We start from the raw sequence: 9,732 nt of genomic DNA on the forward strand, positions 1-9,732 counted from the left end.
TTCACAGATCCCTGATTAAGATCCCTACATCAGTGATGGCAAACCTTTTACAGACCAAGTGCCCAAACTGTAACCCTCATGCTGCATGTGAGCTGCCCACTTTACACCAAACAGGGGAGGGAGGAAGCACTCCCATTGAGCTACTGTGCAGAGGGGCAGATGATGAAAGAAATGTCCTCAGGCATGTGTGGAGAGGGGAAAGGGAGCAGCCCCTGTGGCACATCCTGGCACATGTGCCATAGGTTTGCCAACACAGCCCTACATGGAAAGATTGAGTTTCTACACATTAGTATTCCTTTTATCAATGATATCAAGGTTTCTGATCTTGTCTCTACACTTACTTCTAATCTTCAGGTCAGTAAAAATTCTTGGCTCAAGTCATAGCCTCCCTAACAAAGCCACCAGCAAGTATACAGAATTTGATAAGGAAGGGAAAGGCATTTAAATTTGGAGATGGGTATATATAAGAAGATATATAATAAGACTCTCAGGGGTTAATGATCTACTTTGGGTCCCAGGAAAATATTGAGTTAGTCATGTCAAGCTGGAGGCAGCTTGGTAGGTCAGTCAGGAGACCTGAGTTCAAATGTGATCTCAGACACTTCCTAGCTATGTGACACTGGGCAAGTCATTAACCCTGATTGCTTCACCCTTGCCACTTTTCTGTCTAAATTGATACTAAGACAGAAGGGTAAGAGTTAAAAATAAATAAATAAAAAGGCTGTAACCTGTGCTGATCCTGTGACTTCAGCTCTAGCCCATTGGGATTTTTGCCATACTTTCACAATGATGGAAGCTCTATGAGTACCCTCCTGAAATGAGCCCTATAGATTATGTTTTCCATGACATTCATTTACATTGTCAATTAGATAATAGAAGACTTAAAAATCTAGAGAGAAATGCATCATTTTCCTTTAAAATGTAATCCCCACTGTAGTCTCTGCATTGATTCATTTGGAACATAACACCCTTATTTTTCAAACCAAAAATCAGTATATGTAGTCTAAAACAGAATATGCTTTTTCAGAAACCCCCTTTTTATTTTAATTTTTAAATAATTTTCTTTTCTGAATTATATGCAAAAATGATTTTTTCAACATACGTTTTCCAAAATTATGAGATCCAAGTTGTTTCCCTCACTCCTTTCCCTCCCTTTTTCTTGGGATGGCAAGTAATTTGTTCTGGGTTGTACACATATTATCATGGGAAACATTTCCATATTGGTCCTTGTTCTAAGAAAATACTCATATAAAAAATACAAATAAAACAATGTGAAATATCAATGCTTTGATTTGTATTCCAACTTCAACAGTTCTTTCTCTGGAGGTGAATAGCATTCTTTGTCATAAATTCTTCAAAATTGTGTTGGATCATTTTATTGCTGAGAATTGCTAAGTCTTTCACAGTTGATCATTGTAGAATAATTCTGTTACTAGGTACAATGTTCTCCTGGTTCTTCTCATTTTATTCTGCATCAGTTCATGTAGGTCTTTCCAGTTTTTTTTTTCCTGAAATCATTCTGCTCATCATTTTTTTATGGCACAGTAGTATTCCATCACCTTCATAAGTCACAGTTTGTTCAGCCATTCACTATTTGGTGGACAACTCAATTTCCAATTCTTTGCCACCCCCAAAAGAGATGTTTTAAATATTTTTGTACAAATAGGTTCCTTTCCCTTTTTTTATGTCTTTGGAATGTAGACCTGATATTGTTGGATTAAAGAGTATGCCCAATTTTTATAGCCCTTTGGGCATAGTTCAAATTGCCTTTCAGAATGGTTGGATCAGTTCACAACTCCACCAGCAATGCATGTGTACTAGTTTTGCCATAACCCCTCCAAAAGTTATCACTTCCCTTTACTGTCATATTAGTCAATCTTATAGGTGTGAGATGATATAGAAAACTTCTTAACGATATGTTTTATTCTTGTGATTCCTCTTCTTTAGAGAATCTTTCCCAATGCAGTTTGATGACTACTCTGCAAATTATTGTCAAAAAGAGTTTTATATGGAGTGCCAAGAGGGCTAATTGGCTTGCCCATCATACAGCCAGGATATGTCAAAGACTTGAAACTAGGACTTCTTGAGTCTAAAGTTGGTTCTCTATCCACTATAATACAAATCATGAGAAGGAAGAGGAAGATAGTATATGGGAAACTCCACCCAGCTTAGAAACAAAAGCAACAATAATTATAAATCGCATTTTTATTTTTCTTGAAAATAAGGCTCTTCCCAGAAAATTTCGGACATTGGTCACCATGAGTAATGAGGATATAAATGGGTAAATCTAAGGATGGAGAGAGGGCTCCTTACTCCAAATTTTTCTCTGTCCTTTCACAATCACAGCCCCCTATTTCCCTTCTTCTCCCTCCAGCCAAGCTGCCACAGTTCAATAATGTAGATTGTGTGCCCTGTGGCAGATCCATATATCCCAGGTATCTCTAGCTATGGATCCCCTCACCAGGTCATACACTCCTTACCTTATAGGATTCCTTATCACAGAGTCCATGACATGGGGCTGAATAGAAAAGGGTGTACAACCAAAATAGCATGGCTAAGCATTGAATATATGATATTGTCCAGGTAACTACAAGTTCTCAAAATCAGAGCCTTTTCTTAGGCAGTGTATAGCTAGTGTCTGGATAGTAATGTGTAGATCATGATTTTATCATTTCTCTAATGCAAAGATTGAACATAACTCATGTAATTGCTGCCTAACCTAGGCAATAGAACCCTAGATTTAGAGTCAATATAGCTGCACTCAAATCCTACCTCAAGCATTAACTGTGACCCCTAGGCAAGTCATTCAAGTTCTCTGCCTCAGTTTCCTCATCTGTAAAATGAAGGGATTGGACTCGTTGTCCATTAAGGTCTCTTGGAGCTCAAGAGCTATGCTCCCATAAGAATTTCTGAGCAGACCCTCATGAGGATCATTAGCATCTAGGTATTCTTGGTGGTAGAGCCCAGTGGAATAAGAGAAGCCACGAAGTTCAGACTCAAGGAGCTGTCTTTGGGGCAGGGAAAAATGATCCCTATTGACTTGTGCTTAGCAAAGCATTCTTCTCCCTATTAAGTAACTCATCCCAAGTCTGAACAGACGTCTTGGTGCCTTCTGAGAGAGACAGAGAGAATGGGAAACATTCAGCTGAATGCTGCCTGCCTTATTTTTATCTGCTGTTTAGCTTTAAATCTAGACTTAAGCTTCCATTTCCTGGGCACATATTCTTTGGGATTGCTTGAAAAGCCCCATTTCTCTCTTGGGGGCCTCTCTCTGGCTCTTATCATCTTATTTGGGGCTTTCAGGATTTATTGCATCTTGGAGAAAGTTTTAAAATTATCGATCAGAGCTGGTTTTCATTTCCCATCTATTATTAGAAATTCTGTCATATATAATTTTTGCATTCCACGGATTGAAATCAAGACTTGTTAAGCAGGGGCAGAGTGGTGCAAAGCAAAGCCCACTGATCTTAAAGATACAGGACCCCAGTTCAAATCTCAGCTCTGCCACCTACCACCCTTATTGACTTGGATGAGACATTTTCTCTGGGCCTCCATCTCCCCTGTAAAATGAGACTGTTGGACTCAATGACCTCAGAGATGCCTTAAAGTTCTATATTTATGAACCTATGAAAGGGTCAGACTCATAGCTTTAATATCCCTTCCAGTTCAATTATCTTAGGTGCCAAATAAAGACAAGCAGAGATATTAAAAATGGGGCCATTCGATTTAAAAAAGGGGGGGGGATAAGATAGACATTTGTCCTCCCAACCCGTTTTTAAAGCAGTTTATTTTTGGTGTTAGAAAATTCATTGTGCTAAGAGAAATGGGAGGCAGCTACGTAGTACAATGGACAGAATGTCAGGTCTGGAGTCAGGAAAACTCTTCTTCTTGAGTTCCAATCTGGCTTTAGACACTTACTAGCTGTGTGACCTAGGGCAAGCCACTTCACCCTGTTTGCCTCAGTTTCCTCATCTGTTAATAAGCTGAAGGAAAAAATGGCAAACTACTCCAGTATCTCTTCCAAGAAAGCCCCAAGTGGGGTCGTGAAGAGATGGAGAGGACTGAACAGAGGCAAACAGAGAGAGGTGGGAAATGGGTAAAGACTTGAGAAGCCTGTATGTGATATATTTGATTCATTTTGATATTTGTGATCATTGAACACTTTGATTTACTTGAAGGAAACTTTGGAATAAGCTGGCCAGTGGGAGTCTCTTTCATAGAGTCGTTTCTTGGCCTGTCTTGTCTTTGAGAAGATCTTGTGATTCCCTCCAGGGACATGAATACACTGAGTGTTGGTTGTGCTTGTTCTGCATGAATATTATGTGTACACTCATAAAGGAGACAACAAAGGAGCATCAACAGAAAAGAGAAACCCATAACAAAGGCCACAGGACCAAAATATGAGCACCTGGAAGATTTTTATTAATAGCTACAGGCTAACCTGAGGGAGAAGCAGTCCTGATTGGTCAGTCGTGTCTTTCTGACATTGCGAAAGTCTAGTGTGCAAACAATTTAGTTTTCATTTGTTGTGCATTCTGTGATGACGGCTATGAAAATGGTTTTGAACAAAGATGGAAGCCAGTTTCTTGGCTCAGCCTCAGAAAAGACAAAAGTTTAGGATGAAGCAAAGAACCATGATGGCTTGGAACTCCCTTCCCTCCCTCTTCCTCCTCTTCTCCACCCTCTCCTCCCTACCCCCACTTTCCTCTTGCTGGGAATCTTCCCTTCCCATTCGGGCTCTGTGGTTGGTGTGCCAGACCATGGGTACTGGGAGTGGAGGCTAACACAGCTGTATAAACACCACTGGGTTATGGCCATCCATAAGGACACATTATCATTTTAACTTTTTTGCCTCAGATCCTTGGTAATGCCTCATTCCCAGGCACAGGCGCTAGATTTCTGAAGTTATTATATTCTTTAATCTTCGAGGAGAATTCCGTTTCCAATCCAAGTTTTTGTCCCTTTCACCCTTTATGTTTCATATCCTTCCCTCCCAATGAGTTAATAAGAGTCATTGTTTCCTGTGGTCCGTGGGGCTCCATTAGGGGAGGGACAAAGGGATTTATGTTTAGCAGAGTGACCCAGACTGAGAGATCAGCAGTCTGAACCCGAGAGGAAAAATGTGCGCCTTATCTTTGGAAGAAACCCTGAAAGACAGGAATCTCTGCAAAGGCAGGGCACTTTGCAGTGGACTGGTTCACACCCCAAAATGAAATCACAGGTTCGGGAGTGTTTTTGTCAGTTTTCCCCAGGGCAGTGAAATTCCAAGCGATTGGCACAAGGTGTGTGGTGTGCTGGAAAGCAATTTCTGCAATTAAAATCTGTGTCTCTTTTCACCTCTCACAAATCCCGCTCTAATCTTTTCTCTCCTCCCCTCCAATTTTCATGTCAGAACTGAGACGTGTGTGTGTGTGTGTGTGTGTGTGTGTGTGTGTGTGTGTGTGTGTTTTGGTTGTTGTTGTTTCTGAAGTGGCATTGTGGGAAGGGGGAGGCCCACTTCCCTTCTCTTTCCTAACACCATATTTCAACCAAGGGAGTATTCTTTCTGCCCTCTTTGCAGAAAATAACTTGAAAAAATAGATTGGACCAGGCGAAATGCTGCAGAGACTGGACACTGGGGGCCATGTCTATGTGTACTTCCTTTGCCACCTCCCCTCCTCCACCGTCAAACCATCCTATGTACTTTGTTTATTTTGTCCTTCCTGCCTGGGATCTGCCTAGGAGAAGGCTGTGGAACTCTAAGGAAACATGCCAGCACCTTGCTTTTAATATCATTGGACTAAATAAGCAAGCATCCTCTCTCATCTCGATCTCTGTGTGTATTTGTCTCTCTCTCCCCAGTCTCTCTGCCCACCTAGTCTCTCTGTTCCTCCATCCCCCAGTCTTTCTCTTATCTCACTGTCTGTTTCTGTCTGTCTGCCTGTCTCTGTGTGTGTTTGTCTCTCCATTCCTAGTCTCTGTCTCTCTCCCTAATCCCTCAATCTCTCTCTATCTCACTATCTGTTTCTGTCTGTCTCTGTCTGTCTGTCTGTCTCTCACACACACCTTTCTCTTTTGCATGTCTTTTGAGTCAGGAACTAAGAGACCCTCAGAGTACAAGCAGCCCATTTCCCCAAAGTAGGTCTAATTTTTAAAGAATGTATTTATCGTAAAGCCCTTATTCTCTCTCTCTCTCTCTCTCTCTCTCTCTCTCTCTCTCTCTCTCTCTCTCTCTCTCTCTCTCTCTCTCTCTCTCTCTCTCTCTCTCTCTCTCTCTCTCTCCCTCCCTCCCTCCCTCCCTCCCTCCCTCCCTCCCTCCCTCCCTCCCTCCCTCCATTGAACAACTGCAAAAGAAATGAAGCCCGCCTAACAAACAGAGTCCAACAAAACAAATGTCCACATGGGCCTTGGCCAAAATGCCTCCGTGTGTATTTTGAGGCCATTATCTGTCTGGCAGGAGGTGAATGGTGCCCCCTGAATTCATCGTCTGCCATTGCATCGATCCAAGTCTTTCGAATGCTGTCCCGATACTTGTTCCCCTCCCTGGGCATCACTTCCTCGAGTTGGTCCTCCCTCTTCGAAAAGAGTTCCTAGAGTTCTAACACAGACATTTTTCAGCTCCACAGAAGCCCTTCCCTCGCTCGCTCCTTCTGCCTCCTCTCCTTTTATCTCTCTCGCCCCCTTGGGGGTTATTGGCCATTTTGCCGACCTGGGTTGCAGATCACGCTGGCCTCGTTGGGATGGCTTACAAAGTTCCCAGTTGGATCCCCGAGTGCTTCGTGTGGACCATTTAAATTTTCTTTTTCTGTCGGCAGCAACCGTCCAGAGGGCACCCCCACCCCCTACCCCGCCCCCACTCAGCTCAGCTCTCCAGCATGAATGGCATAGGCAGTGGCTCTCAGAGTGGATCCAGCCCAAGACTTAACATATGTAAAATGTGGCTCGCAGCACTTTCTTTGAAGCCTAACCACAGCCATGGAGCTGTAATTGCAGCCTTTGATTGCGCCGACTTCACTTATGGATTGGGCTTTGCTAGGGCATGCCTGGCTTGGCAAGGCTTCAGCGGCAGCCCCCCAGTGAAGTCTTAGATGTGGGGAGTGTTCCGTCTCCTTAGCGCATGCCTGTGGTTTCTTGAAAAGAATCCTGATTTGACCTGTTTTATGTCTGTAAAGCACACCACAAGGCCCCCAGTCCTTCTGCTTCAAGGTATGGGGTTGGCGAGTCCCCACTGGGAGCCTGAGAGTTTTACCCCTTAGCTCCTAGGGGGAAAGAACGCCACGACTGGCGCTGAGAGGCCCTTCCTCAGTGGCTTCCTTGAAAAGAAACAGCCCAGAACAAAAGAACAGCCAGATCCCTCGGGAGAGCTCTCCCAGCGGTGTTAAGTTGCTTCTGAGGGGCCAGTTGTCCAGTGGGGTGTGCAACAGGCTCAAAGCAGGATTAGTAAGAAAAGGAAACCGATTTTGTCCGAGTGAGTGTGTTTAGAAGAATTCCTCTCCGAAGCCCTGTTGGGATGCTCGAGAAACTCCTGGGAGTGTTTGGACAGCGGCACATGCAGGGCAAGTGGGAATAGACGCCTTTTTTGAAGGTTTTGGGAGCACTTTAATAGTCCACTTGAATTCTAGCTCTGTCACCACCACGTAAGTTCAAGTGGCCCAGAAATCACTTTCTGTTAATGCCAGGATACTAGACTTGTAATCACTCCATCATCGAGTCTTTATTTTTCTGTATAATTCACCTCACCATATTAATGGATTAATAGAATATATGAGGATATTAATTAACAATATCTATTCGAATGTTCTTGACTAGAATGAGATAGAAAGGGGGAGGGGGAAAGGAAGCCTCTATGCAGGGCAAGTAGACCAGTAAAATGGACATGGAAGGTCTGTATGGTGGGTGCCTTTTTACTCTGGTCGGGGAGAAGTAAAGACCTGTTTAAGAATGGAAGCCTAGAGCAAGGCCATGGAAGTTATCTTAACCTTCTGGCTTCAAAGGGGCGCTTGCTGGTAAGAGAAAGGAGTGGGGGGAAGCCTCAACAGAAGAACGCTTCATTTCCTCCAGAAAATAGACATTTCTGCCTTTTAATGGAGAGTCCACTTTGAATCAGAGCGTTTGTATCAGGCTGCCCTTAGCTACTGGCTTGGAGCCTCAAGGCTATTCCTCAACAGGAAACTGAATGTTTTTATGTAAGACTGAGAGGAAAACCTTCCCAGGAAGAGTGACCTGGACCAAACCTTTGAAAATCTGGGATGAAAAGGCCCAAAGTAAATAGAAATCTGCAGGGTGCACTCAGCACCGATTCCATGCTGTTTGCTTAGACTCTTCCTTTCTCCCTGGAAAGGTAGAGACCTTCATATCGCTTTGATCCCCACTTACTACTGGGTAGGGTACCACTACAGGAAACTGGGTGGGATGGGGTGGGAGTGGAGGGGGAGGTGTAAGATCTCCCATTAAGTCAGAAAAGGTATCATTTTATAAGAAAATGGACAATGAACATGTCCATAAAAGGCCTGCTTGGTTGAAAACATTCCTTTTGTATATAAACATCTGGTCTTACCTTCACAAAGCAGAGATGCCTATTACATCCCTAGTTTCAGGCTGAATGTTTGGGAAGCTACCATTATCAGTGGGACAGGAAACTCTTCTATCCAACTCCAGAGTACTGTAGCTTTATCATCATCAAGTAAGATCAAGAGGCCCAATAGTCATTTTTATGTCAGGAGAGTCGAATTTTCATCACTGTATCAATAAGCACCTCAAAAAAACTTCCTCTGGGACAACGTTCAAGTTTGCCATCTGCTATTCTAGTTCAGAAATAATCAAATTAGTGTTCAGTGGCTTGCTTTTATTTCTCTGCTTTCATTCCTAGCCTTCCCAAATATTCCCAAATAAAAAGCAGATGGAAATCAACTCTGCTTTTAAAGCCATCTAATTTTGTTGAGAAATTATGCCCCAGGTGGCACAGTAGAGAGAGAGTCAGGAAGACTCCTCTTTCTAAGTTCAAATCTTGTCTCAGACACACTCACTGTGTGATCCTGGGCAAGTCATTTAACCCTCATTGGCTTAGTTCTCTCATCTGTAAAATGAGCTGGAGAAAGAAATGGTAAACCACTTGAATATCTTTGCCAAGAAAAACCCTCAATGTGGTCAGGAAGAGTTGGACACCACAAAACAATGACATAGTGGTCCCAGTGTGTTGAGCCTAAAGAAAAAAACAACAGACAAGATTTCTAAGACTTTCAGACCCCCTTTTCCTCTTCAACTATCTCCAGTTCTCTATTGCCCTGCCAGCCTAGAGCAGCTGCCTATTTCCAAAGTCATGGGGGAAGAACTCCAGAGCAAAGTGCTTTCTACAGCAAAGGTCCCAACATGTGATTTCTTTTGTCTTGTCTTATTACACATAACACTGTCGATGAAAATAAGTCCATTTCTTCTCCCTAGCTTACCCAAACTGTGGTTTTTGAGGTCTGTCATCTTATTGATTTTTCTGGTATTCAAGATTCCCCACTCTTGTCATGAGCACTGTCTTCATTACATGCTCTAGTTAACACTTGTCATGTATGTTACATGGCTCTAGGCACTTGTGTTGGTTGTCCAGAAGGTAAAGTTTGTTTTGGTTTTTCCTAGCCATTGAGAATATTAGGATTAAAAATGGAGAAACTAGATGGTCTCTGGGATTCCTTTCAGCTCTAGGTCTGTGCTCCCGTGACAGACTTACAGGGAGTAACTAAGGACCCTAGACTCTTGATATAA

General features: G+C 42.9%; 1 protein-coding gene across 11 annotated transcripts in view; it reads left to right on the forward strand.

Annotated features, from left to right (window-relative positions):
* Positions 1 to 9,732, forward strand: part of LEF1 (lymphoid enhancer binding factor 1) — a 176,618-nt gene that overhangs the window by 163,765 nt on the left and 3,121 nt on the right. The window lies entirely within an intron of this gene.

The sequence above is a fragment of the Monodelphis domestica genome, chromosome 6 (assembly GCF_027887165.1).
Source record: "Monodelphis domestica isolate mMonDom1 chromosome 6, mMonDom1.pri, whole genome shotgun sequence".
Lineage (NCBI taxonomy): Eukaryota > Metazoa > Chordata > Mammalia > Didelphimorphia > Didelphidae > Monodelphis > Monodelphis domestica.